The sequence below is a fragment of the Battus philenor genome, unplaced genomic scaffold (assembly GCF_028537555.1).
Source record: "Battus philenor isolate CCGP_79_NKW_IND1 unplaced genomic scaffold, ilBatPhil1.0.hap1 SCAF_21, whole genome shotgun sequence".
Lineage (NCBI taxonomy): Eukaryota > Metazoa > Arthropoda > Insecta > Lepidoptera > Papilionidae > Battus > Battus philenor.
The window spans coordinates 3,751,647-3,773,350 of record NW_027181684.1 but is presented as its reverse complement, the minus strand read 5'-3'; the positions used below and the strand labels follow the sequence as shown (position 1 = coordinate 3,773,350).

Genomic DNA, 21,704 nt, shown 5'->3' with positions numbered 1-21,704 from the left:
ATAGAATAATTTTCATTTGCTTTAGGAACTAAATATAGGCGATGCTTTCAATGCGTTCAGAAATTCATTTCGTCCAAGAAATCAAGTAATGTATTTTTTCATACGATAACCTTTTGGTTTGCGAATCCGGGTTCCGTACTAACAGAAACAGTCCAGCTAAACAGTGGAAGCCCTGCGGTAGAGGACTAAGGCGATCGTAAGTCACGGGTTCGAATCTCGGGATACAATTTTGTATGATGCTCACTTTATTCATTAATTATACAGGATTGCCACTGCTCACAAATTTCGTGAGGATGGGTAGCAGCGTTTTCTGCGTATCATAACTCCATACTGCGATCGCCGACACGTCTGCCAAGCATGGAAAGTATTGGTAATTATTGTATATCTCCCTCAGAAATTTTTGGTGGAAGCTTTTGCCATGCTGTGGGCGTCTATGGGCGCAAATGACGACTAGCAGAAACACTTACATATCAATCAATCTAAGGCGGAAATATGTGACTTGCGAAATTTATGGGAACCTGGAGATGTTTTTAGAAATTTTATGCCTAAAAATACTTTTCGTAAATCATTTTCTTATATGCAAACAAATTAATTTTGTACTTTGTTAAATAAAATTAATGTAAAGATATTATAACCTGATAGAAAGCCTATTTGAAATAAATAAACATTAATAGTCAACAGGAAAACTATTTAAGTTATTGGTAGTACGCAACCAGTATATGTCAAGTAGTGACAGCCCAGCGGTATAAGACTGATACTTGCGATCGTAAGTCATGGGTTCGATTCTCAAGATACAATCCTTTATAATTCACATTTAGTGCATTCATTCTACTCACAGTTTTCAGAGGATTGGCAGCAGCGTTCTCTGCGGACCATGATACCACACTGCGATCGCCAACCCGCCTGCCAAGCGAGGTGATTGTGGTATATCCCTTTTTTAATGGAATCAGGCGTTACCTTGCGAAAGTCCATCCTAAGTAAGAAAAGGACCAATATTTAGCCACTTCTACACATGCAGTGGTAGTCGTGCAACAAAGTGCACCGCCCGCCCGCCCGCTGATAAATGCGTATGCGGCAAACAATACGAATCACACAACCGCCACCGCTAAATTACTCAACACGTGTTTCACCCCTCCACGGGGCATCTTCAGGAGTTATGTTACACCGATTAGTGCTAAACCCAGAGACTGTGTTTGGCACTAATTTCGTAATGATAACGTAATAAACTAATTACGTAATGTCCGCCTTAAATATCTCTGGAGGAAGCTTATCCTTTGCTTATGTAACTGAGAGAATGTGTTTCTCATTTTTATTGGTAATGGTGCCTTTACATGTAAAAGAAAAAAAAAATTCTATCTCTTATGTAGGTAACTTAGAGTGAAAATCGCAAAAGAAATTCGAACTTGTTACCCAAAACCCTTACAAGGTGAAATAAATGTTGAGTTACACAAAAGTTTCCTGATTTCAGGGATTTTATAAATCATATTATTACTTGCTTAACTTTGTTGTGTGCATCTTAAACAGTTATTTCTTTGTTATCCTTTTCACGTGAAATCTTGTCATCGCTTTCTAAACAAGAAAGGGTCGCCATTGAAAAGGTCCAACAGAAAAGCATAAGGAATATTAAAATGTCGTCTTGGACACATTCTAACCTAATTTCGGTAAAAAAATATCAACGTGTGCTCACAAATTCTTTTGTCATCAACATTAAATTTATTTATGTATAAGAATTATATGGATAGTAATGAAGCAAATTCAGCTTTAGAGATAAACGTAAATTTGTTTTTTTTATAAAATATTTATTATCATATATCATTTAACAAAAATACGAAGCTTTAATGAAAACCTATCTTTTCATCTAGGCTTTATTATAAATCTCACAGTCCTTCAACGACTCACGGTGAAGACACAAAAGTAACTAATAGCCCGGCGAAAGGTTAAAGTGGCATTGGGAATATCACACAGCACACAGAACAGGTGGCCGTAGTCTGATTATAGAGTAGAGACCACAAAGATAAAAGATAAAACATTTAGGCTAGATATTTTAAAGGCGTGAATGTCTAGTTTATTTGCTGTGAATTTTTTAATGGTACCTACTCGCTACTCAAAAATCAATGGTCTTAAATATGTAATAGTACGGAATGATAATAATAAATAGCAATCTCAAAATTTGTAATATGTAGATTGAAATTAATTATTTACTATATGTCCCTACAGACTTTGTACTGCCAGAGATCCTATTGTAGTTCAATAGAAAAAAATGAATTGATTTAACATATTTTAGAGCTATCACATTATATAGGTTGATGTGGAAAGAGTTGGAAAAGCTTTTTTGCTAACAAATGACCTACACATTTCAATCTTAAAAGCTTTTATACTCATAACCCATCATCATGTATATCGCTATTGTTTCCATATAGTTGTTTCCGTTAATCAACAATATCAATAATTTTATTTAAAAAAGGCTTTTACGTTTGAATCATGTCAACAGATAGAAACTTGATAAATCCAAGTTAGCTTAAATTAATTAAATTTTACTTTAGCGAATCACTCATAATTGTCATGTAAGAATTTTTCAACAGTCTAAAATTTGTGAAACGTACTTCTCAACTCATCGCAACTTTGCCAATGTGTACGAAGTTTTCTACAACTTGAGAATTTCGCTTTGGTTGACAATTATTTCTCATAAGCCACTCTCATGTGACAACAGGGGAGATTGCTTCGTCTTTTTGCTCAGATTGAATTAAATATAAATTTGATTTGATAAAATAAGAGTCATTTTTATAGATACAGTTAGATTATGTATTATAATCTCAATTTTGGGAAAGAAGCTTGATTTAAGATGAGACAGAAGGTTATAGATACTAAATCTGTTACTTGAATTAGTGCATTTACATGCAACATGCCACTTCTTTTGTTTTTAATAGGCGAAACATTTGAACTCTGCTTCGCCTGATTTCAAGTGATGCCGAGGTCTACCATGTTTGCCTAGAAGAAACCTATTCTTTCTTGTCTTGAAGACTCCTAAGTTATTGTCTGGAAACAATGACGCCGGTAGAATGTTCCGCTACTTGGCTATTCGCACTATAAAAGTATTAGCAAAACGCTTAGTGTTGGAAGGTATTTCAACCGTGTACATATGTCGTGAATCCGTAAGTCTTGTTGTTCCATGGAAGAAAGGAGATTGAGGAATTATTTGGTGTAATCGTGTTGCACATTCTGTTATTCCACATCAATATAAAACGCTGTCGTGCCTCGCAGCTGGGAGAAGAAAGATCCGTATCAAATAGCGGCAACCCTCTCCCAACTGTCTGCGTTTAGTTAAAGCGAAAGATAAATACTGTAAAAAAAAAAAACACCAGCGATACAAATTAGACTTAATAAAAAAAAAAGTCTTACATAAGACTGGTCAAGTTTTACGTAGTAATTGTATAAGGGTTTAGAGTTGTAATGTACAAATATAGGAATGACAAAATTTTCTCAATGCATGCGTTCCTTCTTAAATTTAGTAGGCATATGAAATGTATAATTAAAAAAAAAACATACAAATGCGTGTATTCCAGTGAAGTTGCATTGACAGCTGGTTTTGTCTCGTCTCGACTCATCTCGTCTTATCTCATCACGTCTCGTCTCGTCACGTCTCGTCACGTCTCGTCACGTCTCGTCACGTCTCGTCACGTCTCGTCACGTCTCGTCTTGTTTTGTTTGAAACAAGACGTCCGCGATCTAATAATTATACGCTAGCCGTTTATATTCCAGCTACAACGATGATGTCTGTACGAAGAGGGACTGTACTGGTGTAGGTGTATAGTGTTGCGACTGTAGTGTGGTGTAAGTGTGACTGAGCAAGGACTACTCGGCGGGTGCGACCCGGGCCGACCCTGACCGCTTTCGCTTGCACGCGGCCGCCAGTATCGTATTTGTGTAATGCGTGTTTGGTGCATCGCGCCCGACGAAAGTCCGATGTGCGGTCAGTATCGCAGCGATGAGACAAAATTGTCACGAAAGAAAGATAAAAAAAATACATTTATAACATGTAAGTTTTCTTACTTAAATTGTAATATTCGCATTCTAATAGCTTGTCTTTATTCACGTGTATTTAAGTTTTTACTCGTACGTTTTAAATAGATAGTATCAAAGATTACACAAGAAAGTTTATTGACATAAGAATTTGAAATATAATATAAAACAGTATGCTACCAAAACCTAATCTAATACGGAATAAAGTTACATCTGCTAGTCGATTATAAACGTAATAATTAGATAATTTAAATTTATTATTACAATATGAATAGAGAAAAGCAAAGGAGACAAAACACCTCGTAAAATTCTCTCAGCTAGATCATAGCATTTGTAAAGAAATTCATCGACGTCAATACAAAAGATTTCGGATATAACAACCTAACCATACGATAGGAGGCAAAATGACTTTAGTAAATGAGCAAATTCAAATGTTATGTTTATAAATGAATATAATTAATTTAATGTTTTAACATTTATCTTTTAATTGATAAATAAATTAATTTTATATTTAGTAATTAAAATAAAGCAGAACTGGGATCGTTAAACGATTATTGAAACTATTACTGCGAACTTTAGAAGAGAAGCCTGAAGTGTTTGGTGCGCAGGATGAAGAGAACTTATTGAGGAGAATAAAGTAACGAAAACCATTTGCGAATTGGAAATTATGAACTAGAGGACCTTTTAAAGAAGTTCATTAATTAATGGGGGCTATAATTGAGACGGATTTATAGATTAAATCATTGTTTATATTCATTATATACTATTAAATTTTTTAGTCTTATTATAAAATAAATGGGAAATCGTATCTACTACCCGGAAGTCCAAGTTTTTCATTTTTTTTCGGTTTTGTTATTTAAAGGAAAGAAAAATACAATTTTTTTACATTCACTTTCGAAGTGGGATCACAAGAGCCGCCAAACGAGACGCGAAATGGGCCGCGGGGTGAATATTTTAATAATAATGAAACTGTCTGGAAATTTCTATGGACTACATTCGTAGAAGAAGTGATAAATAGTGAAACCTTAACCATTATTTCATTAAACTTATTTGTTTTAATGGATAAAATCGTGTTCATTATATTTTATATTGCAATAATAGAGTTATTTTTATAGTATCAATAGACTAATGCATATGCACTAAGATTGATACTACTATCGCTATTTTTAATAGCGGTAGTACTCTTAATCTTCGTGGGATTTTTTTTTCCAAGAAACAGTTGAGGTATAAAGTCTGTCATTTTTCTCCCCACTAGTGCTAAAAATGGAAAATGATCCTCTTTTCACATAGCAACATATCCCTTTTAAAATTTATGTGTAGAAACAATTTCATAATTGCCCTTGTGTAAAATGAATCTATTCCATTATTTAAATATTTCAATATTATGGCACCTTTTTAACGCAAACATAAATGCTCACATATATAGGTGATTGTTTTTTCTTTACATGGCCTTCGCTATTAGGGACTGCACGTACAACCTCTGTCTTGAGTTCACAGGGACAATTTTCACTTCTTCACATTCATTTTTTATTTCACTCTTCTTATATCCTTCTTAGCATCTCTTACTAATTCTTCTTTTATCTGGCACAAAATTTCCACGCTTATCCATTTCGTTACCTTTCATTCCTTGCATCTTAACCTTTACCGTGCCTTCCGGATTCAGGAAGCTTTTCATATTTGTGATACAACTACGATCTATATTATTTTATTATCTAAATTATTATACCAGAATCATAATTATAATTAAAAAATAATGGGTCTAGTTAAACTAAATACAAGATAATGGTACATCATTAAATAAATAAATGACTTAAATAGTTATGGTTACTTGTCATTCACACCTGTGTAGGTGTATCCATTGATGAAAGAAAACACTTTCGTACATATCTCGCGCGACCACAGTTAAAATGTCATTACTACTGTTACGTAGCCTGTTCCACGCACTAGCTGCTCGACATCGTAAGATTGCGTATTTTTTGTTTAGAATTTAGGTATTTATTTACTTATTTGGCATTTTGTTGTATTCTTATTTTAATTGTTTTAACTTATGTCTATATAAAAGAATCATCTCACATTTTCTTTATTACATTTTGTTACCTTTTTCTTTTACGTTTTTCTTTGTCCTCTTTTTGTTGCTAGAATGATTGGTTATATGTATTGTGTGACAGATACAATAATTTTGTAAAAAATTGTAAAATGGAAGGATAGAGTGAAAGAAGCCGCAGTCACAGAGGAAATATCACCAGATTCACTGTAGAGAGAGACTAGAGAGAGAGAGAGTAAGAGCCAACTTAATAAATGATGCGCTTTAATTCAGCGCTCCACAACCTTTTCGCATCTACGGCACAATAAAACCTTTCCTAGAATTTCCTTAATTTGAGAAACGTTAACATGATGTGCCATAATGTTTTAAATACAAAATATGTATAATGAAAACAATGTATAATTACAATTAATTTAAATTTATTATTACCGCGCCACACTTGTATTCGAACTACGGACACCGGTTGTGGAGCACATCTTTAAATAATATAACAATGTAATACCGCGAAGAAAGATTTGACAAAAAACATAATGTGACCAATATTGAAACAAACAATACGGAAATTGTAATAAGAAAAGAGGAAAGAATGAAAGTTGAACAGAGCAAAAGAGAAAGATGGAAGAACTGTAGCATGAAAGAGAGATAATAGACTGAAAAAGAATGTGAAGAACGAAAGAAGAGAGAGAAAATAAAAGACAATGTGAATAAATAAATGCTAAAAAAGTCCCTATCCCACAACAAAAAGGGGTACGAGAGGCCCCCAATAGCGGGGGTCATAAAAAAATATTGAAACAAATAATATTTTGAATTTCAATATTATCTTTAAAGTCAAAGAATTTTTTTTGCAATAATAAAACATGATTTCAAAAAAAAAATATATTAAATGAACATGTTGTTAGAATTTGATTATATTCTTGGCTGAATAGTTCCATTTTGCTAATGGAGCGTCAGTTACGAAGTTTTCGACGTAACAGCACGACGCGTATTATCTCAAATTCACAGGCCTCCGGAGTGAAATCGAGGCGGTCCTGAACTTAGTCTGAATGGATAATAACAACAAATTAAATGTCAACTCCCATTAACTGATAAGTATTTTGCTGAATTTAATATTGCACGAGCTGAATAACCAAAGTATATAAACGTTTTAAGCATCGTTTTGCGGAGCTCTGGTGTGTGTTTTAATAAGATATTTTAAAAAAGACAAATTTAAATAAGTGATTAATAAAAGCTAATGGTTTTTATCAAAAAAAAAAATTTAAAATTATTTTCATTCGATGCGTGAATATGTTGGATTTCTGTTGGAATAATATGCAGAAGACCAATCATTGTAGCAATCTTTGGTGGAGGCCTATGTACGGGGTGTCTATCTGCTGAAAAGGACAACAACAAGAAGAGGAATATATGGTAGAGATACTTAATGATTCTAAAATTTACATCTCAGGCAAAATCGATTAAAATTTGTCTTCATATGCAATTGAGGTAGGATTGCGAAGCATTACGAGAGCGAACGAGTACATTCTTAGAAAGTACTTTTAAAGTTGCATCGGTAGAGCCATTTCAAATTTGATTAAGTACGGATAAGAATCTTGTAATTGTAATTATTTATTTATAAACTACTCTAAATAGACAAAGTACATTATCAAATAGTTTAAAATAAGTAAATGATAACGGCCGTTGGCGCCAAAGGGCTATCAAGCGGCGACCACGCTGTATTCCGGCTGTATTCCGGTTTTCTTGTTGTTAGCCTTGTGGGGCTCTTACAACTTCGTCGATCTCAGGACTCTAGCTAATAAAAAATTTCTTGCCTACTGTTTTATACTAGTCGCCGCCTCCCGGCTCTTCGGCGCGCGTTGCTGCTGCTGCTTTTGTCCTTCGATGGTGGTGTTGAAGTCCGCGTCGGCGTCAGTGTTCTTCTTGATGATTATATTCTTCTTGCAACTACCTCCTGTTAGTTGCTATTCGGTACGGCCTCTTGTTTGGGCGTGTCTTGTCACCTTGTGCGTGACTTTCTTGATGGGGGCACTCTTGGTCTTTTTGGGGGGCGTCTTTTGATGCCTTTCGGGGTCGGTGTGTCCTCGTTCGGCATAGCGTGGCGTGGCCTACGCTTTGTTGTCGATGGGCGACCACGGGCTGGCATTGCTAGGTCCCCCACTAGTTGGACTGATGACATAGTTAACGCTACGAGAAGTCGCTGTATGCGGGTATCGTAAGACCATTCATTGTAGCGATATTTGGTCTATGCCTTGCAGTGAACGTCTATTCGCTGAAAGGAAGAAGCGATGAGTCTAGGATGCATCTCTAATTATATATAAACAGCTAAAACAAAAATGAAAAATAACACCTGTTTTGTATTTATCATGTTATTTTATATTAATACACTAAGAATAAATAATTAAAATGTACTTTATTTTGTTTTTTAAAATATCAAGACTCGTAAAAAATATCGTAAAATAGGTAAACACCTTTGTTTAGCAGTCGTAGTCCAGGGGTATAGTAAGTCGTGGGTTCGATTTCCGAGATACAGCTTTATATATAATTTACATTTCGTAAATTAACTATATGGAATTGCAACTGCTCTCAAATAAATTTCCAGAAGATAGACAGCAGCAAGCAAAATATTTTAATGTAACATAATTGAAAGTGATCACTTTATACAGGTTAGTTGGAAATAGGTGTAAAAAGTTTTAAGCTATTTAAATATTATTTTAAACCTTTTAACAAATACAATTTTCAGCAGTTAAATCTAACTAGGCAGTTAAAGTGTACGAGTCATTGTTTGTTTTGAACTCGGGCTCTTTTTTGAGTTTATGTTTACAATCCGCTCCATTTTAATATCACAAAATATGTTTACATTCATAAATTCATAAAAATGACGTATTCCGAATTCAAAAGAAATATATTTTTTTAATTATAACTGTATTTAATGGCCAGACTAAATATGTCTGTACTATTGTTGGTATAATAGATCAGACAGAGACAGTAGTGATTAATTTCATAAAGTCATTTCTTGATAATGTTTAACATAAAAAATCTTTTCTTTTATATCTATAAAACTTGTTTTCAAAAATGTATTTTTATTGAACGTTCTCTTAACCTGAAACTTTGCTAATTAAATAGTCTTTTGTTTCCAGATATCGTAACGAGTAAGACATTGCAGTAAACCTCTTATTTATATTTATATATGACATCATAACATCAGGACAGTCACCACATATCGAATCCCATCAGAGGCGATGCACTGCATCACACAAATATCTATGACACCGTTCGTCAAACTCGCGTTCATGCGAGAGTGGTCACCAGAGGTACGTGTCGCTCCCGCTAAGTAGAGAACAACTAATTTGCACAACCTACATTACACTACATTCACAACACTTTACACTTACACAGGTATAGTCCCTCTTCAAGAAAACGTCATCGTTTTAACTTGGATGCTATCACTCAGGGTAAATTTTTCACCTCGCGGACCTCCTGTTTCTACGATCTCAATATCGATGAAGCTGCACAAAGCCTAAGTCGACTAGCAGAATGACGTTAACATCACATATATATACTCTGTCATGAACAACATTGTATGACTGCTATGTCTTACAGCTTGATGGGGTTTGTGATGTCAAAGGGGTGAAGGCGCTTACTTAAACTTCGAATGTAACTCTTTGCAGTTACATTCGAAACCATATGGAACCACTCTAGCTATTACTTTAGTTATTATACTGGATTAGATGATAAATAAGCTCTCAGGTTATTTATTCGGATATTCTTGTTTTATTATAATTTGTATCGCTAGTGTTTTGTTAAAATTTTTTTCGATTTTTTTAGCGCAGACAGTTGGGAAAGGAATTTCGGCTATTTGATATGGATCTTTCTACTCCCAGCTGCGAATCACGACAGACTCTTATCATTTATACATATAAACAATATTGGAGAGTGATTTTGCATTATGACAAAGGATCGCGGCTTGGAATATCAATCGATTATATTTACCTCAGCTCCTGTCATAGATTTATAAAAATACCGGTTGAAAGCGGCTTGCATCCAGGATCTTCCGACAGCCTTAACAGGATTGTCTGTCCACATTGTTGGCAGACATCATACGCTGCATCAGCGATGTGTGTTCAGTATTCCGTTCCATGGATGCTATTAGCTGATTTTTACTATGACCATATTTGGTCTTTATGTAAGCGTTTTTACGCATCTGGGTTTGAAAACTTGGCACAGATCGTCTTATTGCAAAGTTCACTTGTTATAAACCACGCCAAAATAATGTGCATCCCAATTAAAATTCCAAACGACCGCCCGAAGTTCGCTAACGAATCGACCTTTGTTTTACTCCAGTGTGCATTAATGGTGTGCTTACTCCTGCAACTTCTTCCTGCAAATTCTTAAATCAAACGCTCGTGTATTTTTATAGCTATGCATATATACAGGGTGATTGGTTATAAATACAAAGGTTTTAATGGATGAATATCGTTTATAATACGTAATTGCTACACCAGAAAATGAAAGGTTTAAAAATAATCAATATATGTGATACTATAGTAAAAAGCGCGTAGTTTTACTTCTAATTACTACATGTTAAAATTAATTATAGTTTGTTATCTGTTCCAAGCTTTGTATTGCCTGTCGCCTTCCAATATAAAAATAATGTTAAATATTTCAGGGAGACTTGATACAGTTTAATTAGAAATCTCCTTAGAGTTTTAAAAGCGTGAATATACAGCTCTTTTTTATTGTTAATATCTATGTTCCACAGACATTAGCGTTCGTGCATTTATGTTTACATTAACGTTCAATGTTTTTTTCGCTAACGTTTTTGCATGACAGTGTTCAAGTAAAAAATATATAGCTCATTTGTCACCCTATGTAATGATAATTGTAATATAGTTATTTTAAATGTAAGCATGTTTGTTTACATATTTCAATTAAATCAATCGGAATTATTTTTTACTTACAGACAGATAAAACGTATTTAAAATAAAATTTCATTATTCTGTCGTATTGCTTATTTTATATTTTTTCAAATATACAAATTTTGATGAATAATTAAAAGTATCTTTCATATCTCATGTAAATTCAATCATCGGGTATGTAGGCAGCGTGGCCGAGCGGTCTAAGGCGCTGGTTTTAGGCACCAGTCCGAAAGGGCGTGGGTTCGAATCCCACCGCTGTCAATACTTTTTTTCAGTTTTAATGTTTGTGTTCCATTTTCTACAATTCATATTTCAATTGAATAGTTCAAATTTCAGATTAATGAATTTAACGAAGATAATAACAATCTAAATATTGTAAGTATGACTTCGGTTAACATTTTTTTTACACCTTTATCGTATTTTATATCTATTATGTTAAGTGTATACAAAATTGTTGGATAACAACTAAAGGAGAAAAAATATAAATTATTCATAAAAAAAAACTTTTTGTAAACTATATTTTTCTTTCTATAACATCACTGCTATAAAGTATAAAATTATATTTAATTTAACAGCCTAAATAGATTGCTCGTGTCTTGTTTTATTATTAGTTAAAGAGCCATTTAATATTGTTTTTTTTGTTTTATTCAATTATCAATGTTTAGATATGAGCTTCGTGTGCACGATGGCCACGCCTACAGTGTGTAAGTATTTTAATTGGTAATTGTAATTTTGTAAAATTACTACTTACTTAAAATAAATAAATGCATGATGAGAGACATTACTTCTATCTACATTGTTATGCTATAATAATTTCAAAGAGTACCTTTGGATATTTGCGGCATTATAACAATAACTTCTCTATGTTGTGGATTGCGGACATTACTTGTGATAGCTGGTTTGATTTTCATTGAACAATCTTATATAATTCACACATCCTATTGTAAACCTGCGTTAGAGTTCCATATCTAACTGCGTACGTTCTGCGGCTGCCATGGTGATAATGATGACTTATAATTTCTTTTAAATTTAGAATCAATTATGAAAGTGCTATTCACGTAGCCAGTACGTGTCTAACCTTTTATGGAATACCAATTAACTTTAATTTAAAAAAAAACATTACAGGATAACTAGATGAACCCTATTTATTTATGTATTTGTGTTTATTTAATGTTTATTTACGCTTATTTATAATAATAAAATCAATATTTAAAATCGCTTGTTTAAAAGTTTTAAATACGTAGATATTTCATAACATATTTTTGGACCCTTACCTCCCCTATTAAAACCTCTTGAGTTCACTGCCGGTTTTAGCCTAATTGGGAACCTTTAACCTTACTTAAAATTTTCCATTATTATTATCATTGTTTACTTCTAACATTCATAAGATGGCGGTACCGTGTTCTATGGGAACCTGTATACAAGACTGTGTACTCTCTTGCTCAAAATCTTCAGTCTAATTTACTTTCAGCATCTGTTATAGAGCGGTACCGCCTTCTTAGCAACCTATAACCTTTTTTTTCTTCCGTGGGAAAATCCTGCATGTGATACCATTCTATTATTGTGGCAACGAAAGGCTTATACTGGACTCCTACCGGTTAAAACCCTACGGTGTTTTTCAACGCCCTTTTTAAAACTACGGGAACGCCTTCGCATACTACCACTGCCTCAATGGTGACCTAGTACCTCAACTCTTTAGGATTGAGATGCAGGCCCCGATGGTTGTCATAGACACACGAGATTTAGGTCTCGTGTCACCGCAGCGCTAAGATATATGAGCGTTAGATCACCTTGAATCCATCGTCAAGGCCACAGTGCGGGGGTTGGAGAAGGGCGCGGTATACACCGACGTCCAGATTTCCGACTGCGGATGAGGAGTTCAGATGTTATCTCTCTGTCTCTCTCCGCAGTCTTCTTGTGCAACATTATTTTTCGTAGAAGGTAATACCGGTGTTCCATGATCTCTCGTTTTGTAACATCGCCCTAATGAAGCCTTTCAATAAGAGACCATTCCCTATAATATCGGTGAGTTTCGGGGCAGCTCATCACAAGCTGTATACTCCTTGGTAATGGTGACACATGGTTCCTCTAGGCTGTTCTTTACTCAAAACCTACCATCCAATTTATTACTATTTACTTACCACGTTAAGTTGCGGTTTCGCTCTCTTCGAAGATCTATGAGGTAGACGGATCAATTTTAATCAAATTATTCGAAACCTTCCATCCAATCTACAATTATTTATTTTGATGACTCAAGTAGAACAATGTGAAACATTTCAACTATCAGTTCACCTTCGCGTAATAGCTGTAGCTCGAGTTATCAATTGACTTTAAATGGGTGCATTTAGAGTTATAGTTAGAGTTAGATACTTCTACGGGTCCTTCGACGTTATTGAGTTGGTATTTTGAAGTTTAGTTCGATTAGCAATATGAGGATATTGTTATTCTAAATGCCAACTTTGTAGGTATATGCATCGCAGTCGTAAGAAACAAATATAATTATATTTTAATATAAATTACGCCCTAACTAAAAGAAAATACAAGGTGAATAACACGTAATTCGTTAATTTTTTTATTTATGTTATAGTCCATTTACGCTAGTTCATAAGATACGAGAAACAGTCCACAGCAAGTTAAGACAGATTTTTTTATTACTTTCATAATATCCTTCATACAGGAAGAAATTAATTCATTTCCAAACTTTATTATCATTTAAAAATTCATTCACTACCTAATAGGGAAGTTTAAAAAAAATTTAGCTTTAAAGAAAAAAATATTTATTATAATTTACTATAATATTTATTTAAAACTATGCATAAATGTAAATATCATAGTGAAGCTCTTTCCCTTTATCGCTCTTCATTCGAATATGAACGAATGAAAAGCCAAGTCCGCCCGCAGTTACGTTGGCTGAAGCCCCCGTATTCGTCAAATCGTAAGCCAAAATACCCTGAAATAACAGATTTACTTTTAAGAAAATTTTACGATGTATTTATGTTCCATATTTGAATTAAGAGGTAACCTTTAGCTGCACTTACAACATTTATTTAATGGAATCAGGCGTTACCTCGCCAAAGTCCATCCTAAGTAAGAAAAGGACCAATATTTAGCCATTTTCGCACATGCAGTGGTAGTCGCTGATAAATGTGTCACACAGACTCTGTGTTTGGCACTAATCGGTGTAACATAATTTCTGAGGATGGCCCGTGGAGGGGTGAAACACGTGTTGAGTGATTTGGCGGTGGCGGTTGTGTGATTCGCATTTTTTGCCGCATACGCATTTATCAGCGGCTGGCGGGCGGTGCATTTCATTGCACGACTACTACTGCATGTGCGGAAGTGGCTAAATATTGGTCCTTTTAGCACTTACAACACTTACGTTGTATAATATTTTTAATAACTCTCCTATCAGAAAAGTAAACGAAGAAAACTAAATATTGATAAAAAAATTCCTGGTATATTTGTCTTAGTTCATGACAATCATTTCAGTCATAAAACATCTACGATTGGACACAGGCCACTCCCAGAGATTTCCAATAGATCCGGTTACAAGCGGCTTGCATCCAGCTTCTTTCGACTACCTTAACAAGATCTTCTGTCAACCTATTAGTAGGCTATGGTCTGCCTGAAGAATCCATAAAATCGTAGTCTTTTCATTAGTTTTATTAATTTATTTAGGCTCTACAATTATCTATGTTTACATTAATTTTATCTGTACTAAGATCTTCGTCTATTTTTTTAGCGTTGTCTTATTAGACAGAATCTGTACACTAATATTAAATGTTCTTTTAACCTAAATCACTCTACGAGTCACGCTGCACCTAGTGTAGAATATTATATTAAGCAGTAGGCTGTAATTTTAATAATGTGGAAATAGAAAATAATAATATTTACTATATGAGAAACCGAAAAGAAAAATTTAACAATCGCGACAAGAGCGCGGTTCACTTTTACCTCGCCTTTACTAACCTGAATAAAATTGCCTGGTAATCTGTTATATGGCAGTGTGACGTTGAATGTCTCTACCCTTTTCTGGAACATTTTAGAGCTGTACTTGACCGTTTGTTGAAACACAATTTTTTTTAGTACACTCGTGCCCATAAACATGTGCGAACATTCCACCACGAGGACAGTCGCGATCAAAAATCCAAAAATTAAAAATTTCATTTTTAATTTTCTATTGTTTATTTCAGTTTATAACGTGTATTCGACTAACGCACTGTCTGAACTGAACTAAATTTATATTACACTTATCTTTTATTTACTTGATGATAATTACTTTTAAATGACTAATTCAAGTAATGACTTCTTCATTGCGTTTTGAATTAGCAATCGACTTAATAGATGTCTTTTTTGTACAATATCCGTGTCGTGTGCTGCATTACTTTCGCCATAGCTGAGGGCACTATATAGATAAGCGATAAGTCATGTTTATAAATAAATTACCTGGTATTAATTCACATTATCGCCTATTGAATTACTATATATATTGACGCATATTGAAAACATTTTAGTCACACATTTATTCGGTACGAATGTAAACATGTCTGTTATCCATTAAGAAATGAGCAGTGGTGGATCAGCGGTAGATGACTGCGTTTAGGTAACCAATTCGATTGCCGGGATAAATCTTATGTATGATTTTTGTGCAATAATTATATATGATTGCAGCTACTCTATAACAAGTTTCCAGGGGATAGACAGCATCGTCCCGAAGTACCATAATACAGTTAATTGCCAAATAACCTGCCACGCTTGGTTATTATGGTATATCCTCCTATAGATACATTTTTAAGGGGTATTTAGCCACTGCGGAGAGTCAGCTATGAAGCAGTTGGGAAAGTTCTTTTTTTTTATACTCGTTTTCCTATATTTTTTTAGAATTGAAACTTTGATTAAGTTTTTCAGTACACCCTTATTTATTTATTTTTCGTCCGTCACAATTTTTAGCATTCTATCTTTTTTCTTCCTTCATCGTTTCTTTCATTGTTATTGCTTTTATTTACATACCTTCCATCGCCACATTTTTTTACATCTCATCATTTTATTTTTTCTGTCTTAACATTTTCTTTTATAAATATCTTTTGATTTTATTTAAAACATTTACTTACAATCATAATTTTTGAATTTGTCTTCTTTCTATCATAAATATATTTTGGATCCTTTGCCTTGTAGTGGACAAATTATCAAGTTTAGGTGACCGAATAGACGGCAGCAAGAGTCTTAAATCTTAGATCTTAGATCTGGAGAGGAGACAACAGACCGACAAGTACAGCATAGGATGTTCACCCACAAGGTAGATAGATGATCGAGCTAATGTCTTTAAAAAAACGCCGCACGCGGGCCGCATTCGATCGATTTTATTGTAAATCTATGGAAGGCTCCAACGACTAGCAGTGTACGTGCCATATCTGCAATAACGATGATACGTATGAAAATCAGTTTCGAGAAAAAATAGCAATGCAGTACAGGTAATTTTTGAAAAATATTCAAAATTTCACTTGTCTCATTTAAATTTGAAAATTTTGAATTCTGTAACGTACTTCCTCAAAATGCCTGATCGAAAACCTTACAAAATCTGTTGGGAGAGATAGTAATAAATTATCAATTTGTGTATGTAGTCCAGTGATTCCCAACAATGACAACTTGCAAGGGGTCTACGTCAGCGAAAATAAATTTGGGGGTCCATGAAATGAAAACGGGGGTCCACGATTGTGGATCTCAACACATACACTGATAGTACCTATTTACTTACATCATACTATCTTATAATATCAAAACATTTAAATTATTTATAAAAGTACCTATGAACTAAAAATAATTATTAGATATTTTTTAAAACTGTGTAAGTTGTAGGATGTTGGTATTCGCTTTGTGGTCGCAATACATTTTGAACTTGTAAAAATCTGAGAGTTGCAGTCTCAGAGCTTCGCTACCTTGTACTGACTTGTTCAATTCGTCACTCTATAAATACGAATGTGGGACAAATATGTTAATTCGTTTCCTTAATTATTTTTGAATTTTTATTAATTTAATTTAATTTAATTTAATTTAAATTCAAATAATAAATGTATAAATTAACATGTGTTTTTACTTTAAGTTTTTAACACTAAATTTCACTACAGTTAGAAATTTATAGGAAATCAATATCAGGTAAGTAGGGGGTTTACCCAACACAGAAAAACATGACAAGGGGTCTACGACACAAAAAAATTTGGGGAACTCTAATGTAGTCATATGAATTTTGAAAACACTTCTTCACTTATCCTATATTATAATAGAATCATTTATTATTTCTGAAACAATCCTTTTCAAAAAGAGCATACCATACATTAATTGACAGTAAATAAACTATACATTCACGCCTTAAGCATTTCCACCTCCTCCCAATCATACTGTACAACATCTACACGCTTTGTTGTTACAGTTAGTTTTCTTAGAGTTTACTTTTACACGAGAATGTGTTCCTGAATTTTCACATCCGGTGTGTTCGTTGACGCGTCCCCTGCGGGTGTAAATTTATATTGTTCTTCAGTGCCATTAGAACACTTTGTTTTGCCATATGCTCAAGTTTATTCTAACATAGTATGGTCACGTCTTATCTTAAAGAGTACGTACTGTTCTAAATATAAAAAAATAACAACATCTATGGAAAAATGGTTTTCAAGTTATTGCCCAGTGCCACTTCGACTATCTAATTAGCTTTTGTTATATTCTTACAACATAAGTACTGTAAGAGTTAAAGAATGAAAGAAGAGGAAAGTTATACCAAATGGACGAATAAAATGTAAGTAAATAAAAAGTATGTGAAAGGTAGAACCAATGTGCCACAAAATAGGTATTTGGCGAAGAACGGATTGTCAGTTGCAGCAGAGGGTCGGATAAAGGAATATTGCATTATTTATGAACAACGAGGGGAGTCGCAGGACATTTCTAGAGTAATGCAGGAAGGTCACAGGAGAAACTATTAAAAAAACTAAATAGGCAAAAAAATATAATAATTGTAAAAGACTAGTCAAAATAAATACTTAAATCTGTGATAAATGTGGTGGAAAATCGGAAAGTAAGAATTAAATTATGAAGGAGTATAAACGCAAGAAAATAGCATAAAAAATTTTAATAAAGAAAAACAGAACAAATTGTAAACCTGTAGCATTCTGGTGGAAAGGCGACAAGCGAGGTGATGAATGAAATGATTAGGCAAAAATGAAAGGAATGAAAGAATTTGTAAAGAATAAAAGATGAAAGAATTAAAAACCTTGCTAAAAATGATGAGAATGCATTTAATATGATGAAAAGAAAATATGTTTTTGTAAAAATCGCCCTTGTGTACCCAGGATAGGAGAAGTAGAGAAGTCTACAAAGGCGAAGGGCATTAAAAAAAATCTACAAATAGTAAGAGTTTGGCTAGGAAGTAATAAAGCATCTGCCATGTAGTATGAGTAAGGTTAGTATCAAAGTTATTTGGAAAAAATAATTATTGTTTTTTCAACGCTGTCTACAAGACAAAAAGTTGTCGAACAAAATGGCACCTATATGCTATGCTATAGTTAAAGTAGTTAAATGTAAATGAACATTTAAAATGATGTCACTCTTTTCTTATATAACGCGAAAGAACTTAGCTAAAACAGACACGATATTGTTGATCATGTAAATATAATATTTAAAAGAAAAATTTTAATTACAAAAAAAATTAAAGTAATATAATTTGCATCGTATTATAGTTATATTTAATGAAGCACGGAAATATTAAGTGAACTTACCTGGAAATTCGAATGGCTTATAAAGGCAAAAGTTTCGAGTTGGCTTAAAGCGCGTCGCTTCATTAATACCGCTATCTCAGTGCCAGCGAATTTTACTCGCACAGGGGCCGGCTGGTTTTCCTTTTTGTAAAAATATTTATAAGGTTATTTCGTTAGTACCGATTGGCAGCCAAAGCGGCTGAGGTTGGTGTACTTTTTATCTATTTATTAATAACAAGCCTGCATTTTCCCGTATGCGTTTTTCAACGGGTTTAACGAAGCTATAAGCTTTGAAACTATTCATAAATATAATTTACTACGTTTTGTATTTCCACATTTTGTAAAATTTTTTAAAATTTTTTTACTTGTTAAGAATATTATAATTTATTTATTTTTTTATTTAATTTTATTAGTAAGAGATTGTCTTGTATGATAAGACCGCCCATTGTACTCTTTTGTATATTATTATGAAACTATTTAAAAGTATTCTGGCGTGTACAATGAAGAATATTAAATAAATAAAAAAATATGTAAATAGTAAAATATTAAGAGATTTATTATTACACCCAACTCTCTTTTTACACTTTTTTTAAAATATATACAAGTTACATGAATGTTTTGTTCCTTTACGTAAATGTCTTTTAATTCCAATTTTGACAGTATATTGCAGAAAAGTATCCACATAGCAATAAAATACAATTGGGCGATTACCGTTTTTGTTTTATAAATACTTTTGATGGAATATGGATTCAATTATTATTTCTTATTTACGTTTTTGATGCAAATATTAAGAATTTTTACCCATGTACGAGTTTTGAGTTGAGTTCAAATCTATGAACATGAGATATGTCAATTTTACCATAACGCATGTATTTTTCAAACAAATTTTTGGACGCTTTTCTACAGAACGTAGCTACCGTGTAAAAAAAGAATTGGGTGTATGTACATAGATACTACGTATCAATAGTGAATATCACTAAATGTTTACATTGAAACAATTTGTATAACACTAATTTAAACAATGCAAATGTTAAACAATTATTAGTTGTGTCAAAAGAAAATTATCGTGAAGTAACGACATTTGAGCTGTGGTAGCTCAGCGGTGGAGGACTAAGATTTGCGATTGTGGGTCGCGGGTTCAATCCCCGGGATACAACCTTTATATGTTTAACACTTTGTTCATAAATTATACAGGATTGTTATTGCTCACAAACAAGTATACAGAGCATGGGAAGTAGCGTACTCAGTCTGCCAAGCGTGGAAACTATGGTATATCCTCCATAGATATCTTAAGGATTATTCTATGGGTTGAAACGGGGACGATATAATTCGCAATTAAAGATTTGATTTACGATGATTTTTCTGCAAACATATTTATTAAACACAATGGAAAAACGTTTAGAACAGAAAAAGAAAAACGAAGATTTGTGAGAAGTAGTGGTAAAGGAATATTTGACAACTGTAGATTTCTCTCATAAGTTGAATCAAGGATTTTCAGGTAAGTGTTTATCAAACCTATGTGATCTGCATCTAATTGTACTCTCCTACCGTTAATAAATATCTTTAAAAGACATCTTAACAAATTTGCTAAAAAGCACATTACAGTAATACAGAATTTTTTACAGAATAATTAAACTATAATGATTTGAACTGAAAATGAATGAACCAGCCAGTTACCCTTAAATTAAATTCAATTAACTGACGTTATTTAACTAACTACAACTGACATGTAACATTACATTTCAGCTTCATTTTTGTTATATTTACGTTGTTTTTATTTTACTGTTTTAAATATGTTATTAATTTGTTTACATTCGATTGAATGTTCAATTGACTGTTATATTTGTACGCTCTAATAAAAAAGCACTTTATTACTGTGATTTATTGAGACTAGTACCTAGCGATATTTTAATAAATAAATTATTAAATATTTATTATTATTATTTATAATTAGCTCCTAAGGGCAGAGAAACTTTTTATACAGTACAACGTTGAAATTTTCTTGAAATATTACGTAATAAATAAAAATGTGTACGGTATATCTAGAGGTACGGAATTTTCGCAAAAAAAATCACCAATTTTGCATTTAAATTTTTCAAACATTGCAAATTTCGCATTAATTTCGCATTTATACTTTAAAACTTGTTAAATTTGGGGTAATAGGCATTTTTCGACAAAAATTTTTCAAAATTAAAGGTGCATGCCTTAACATTTGACAAGTTTAGTTAATTAAAAAAATCGTAAAAAAATTAATATTCGCAACCTTAAGCGTTCTTTTTTAGTTTGTTACGACGACATTGTATATTTTAAAGATGAGTTAAGCGTCCACTATATAAATTTGGATGTCAAATACTCTGTATTAGATTCTGCTCCATCAAAGGACGAAAAGTTGCATTTGACAGCCAACAAATTGTCATGCATATTATGTTTTATATTTTTATTAATGAGTTCATGGATTAGCCCATTGATGGCAGAGTTCGAAAAAAAGATAAGGCGTTTTTCTAAAAATTAGGGATTTTCAACTGACCAGAGGTCTTTTACACAAAACAGCTTCTTAACTGATAAGTAAGCCAAGAATTATATCCCGTAAGCCTTAGGGGTCTATGATACGGGGTTGACATCACTGAATTTACCTATGAAAGTGTGTATATTCATCAATTAACTCATTTAAAAATGATCTTGAAAAACAGAAAAATTGCATACATTTCGCATTTATTCGCATTTATAAGAAATTTTCGCATTTATTCGCATCTATTTCGTAAATACGAAATTTCCGTACCCCTAGGTATATCATATAAATAATTTAACTTCACGCACATTTCTTTGTCTGCACGTAAACAAATCCGAATCTCGGGTACCTCTAACATTTCACATAATTCGCACTCGGCGGTGAATTGTGAGGTATCGCACTAGAGAAGCAAGCCGACTTGACGTATGGACTCTTACAGTGAAATACCATAATGTGGCTGCATACTTTCTTTGTATCTA

General features: G+C 33.1%; 1 long non-coding RNA gene and 1 other non-coding gene across 2 annotated transcripts; one reads left to right on the top strand and one right to left on the bottom strand.

Moving 5' to 3' along the window:
• Nucleotides 1–11,155: 11,155 nt before the first annotated feature.
• Nucleotides 11,156–11,235, top strand: TRNAL-UAG (transfer RNA leucine (anticodon UAG)). Its single transcript has one exon. It is a non-coding gene; the product is annotated as a tRNA-Leu (tRNA).
• Nucleotides 11,236–13,734: 2,499 nt separating this feature from the next.
• On the bottom strand, nucleotides 13,735–15,193 carry LOC137923398 (uncharacterized). The gene is made up of 2 exons (XR_011107555.1): nucleotides 14,944–15,193; nucleotides 13,735–13,924 (listed from the first exon to the last, which is right to left on the bottom strand). It is a non-coding gene; the product is annotated as an uncharacterized lncRNA (long non-coding RNA).
• Between the last annotated feature and the right edge of the window lie 6,511 nt (nucleotides 15,194–21,704).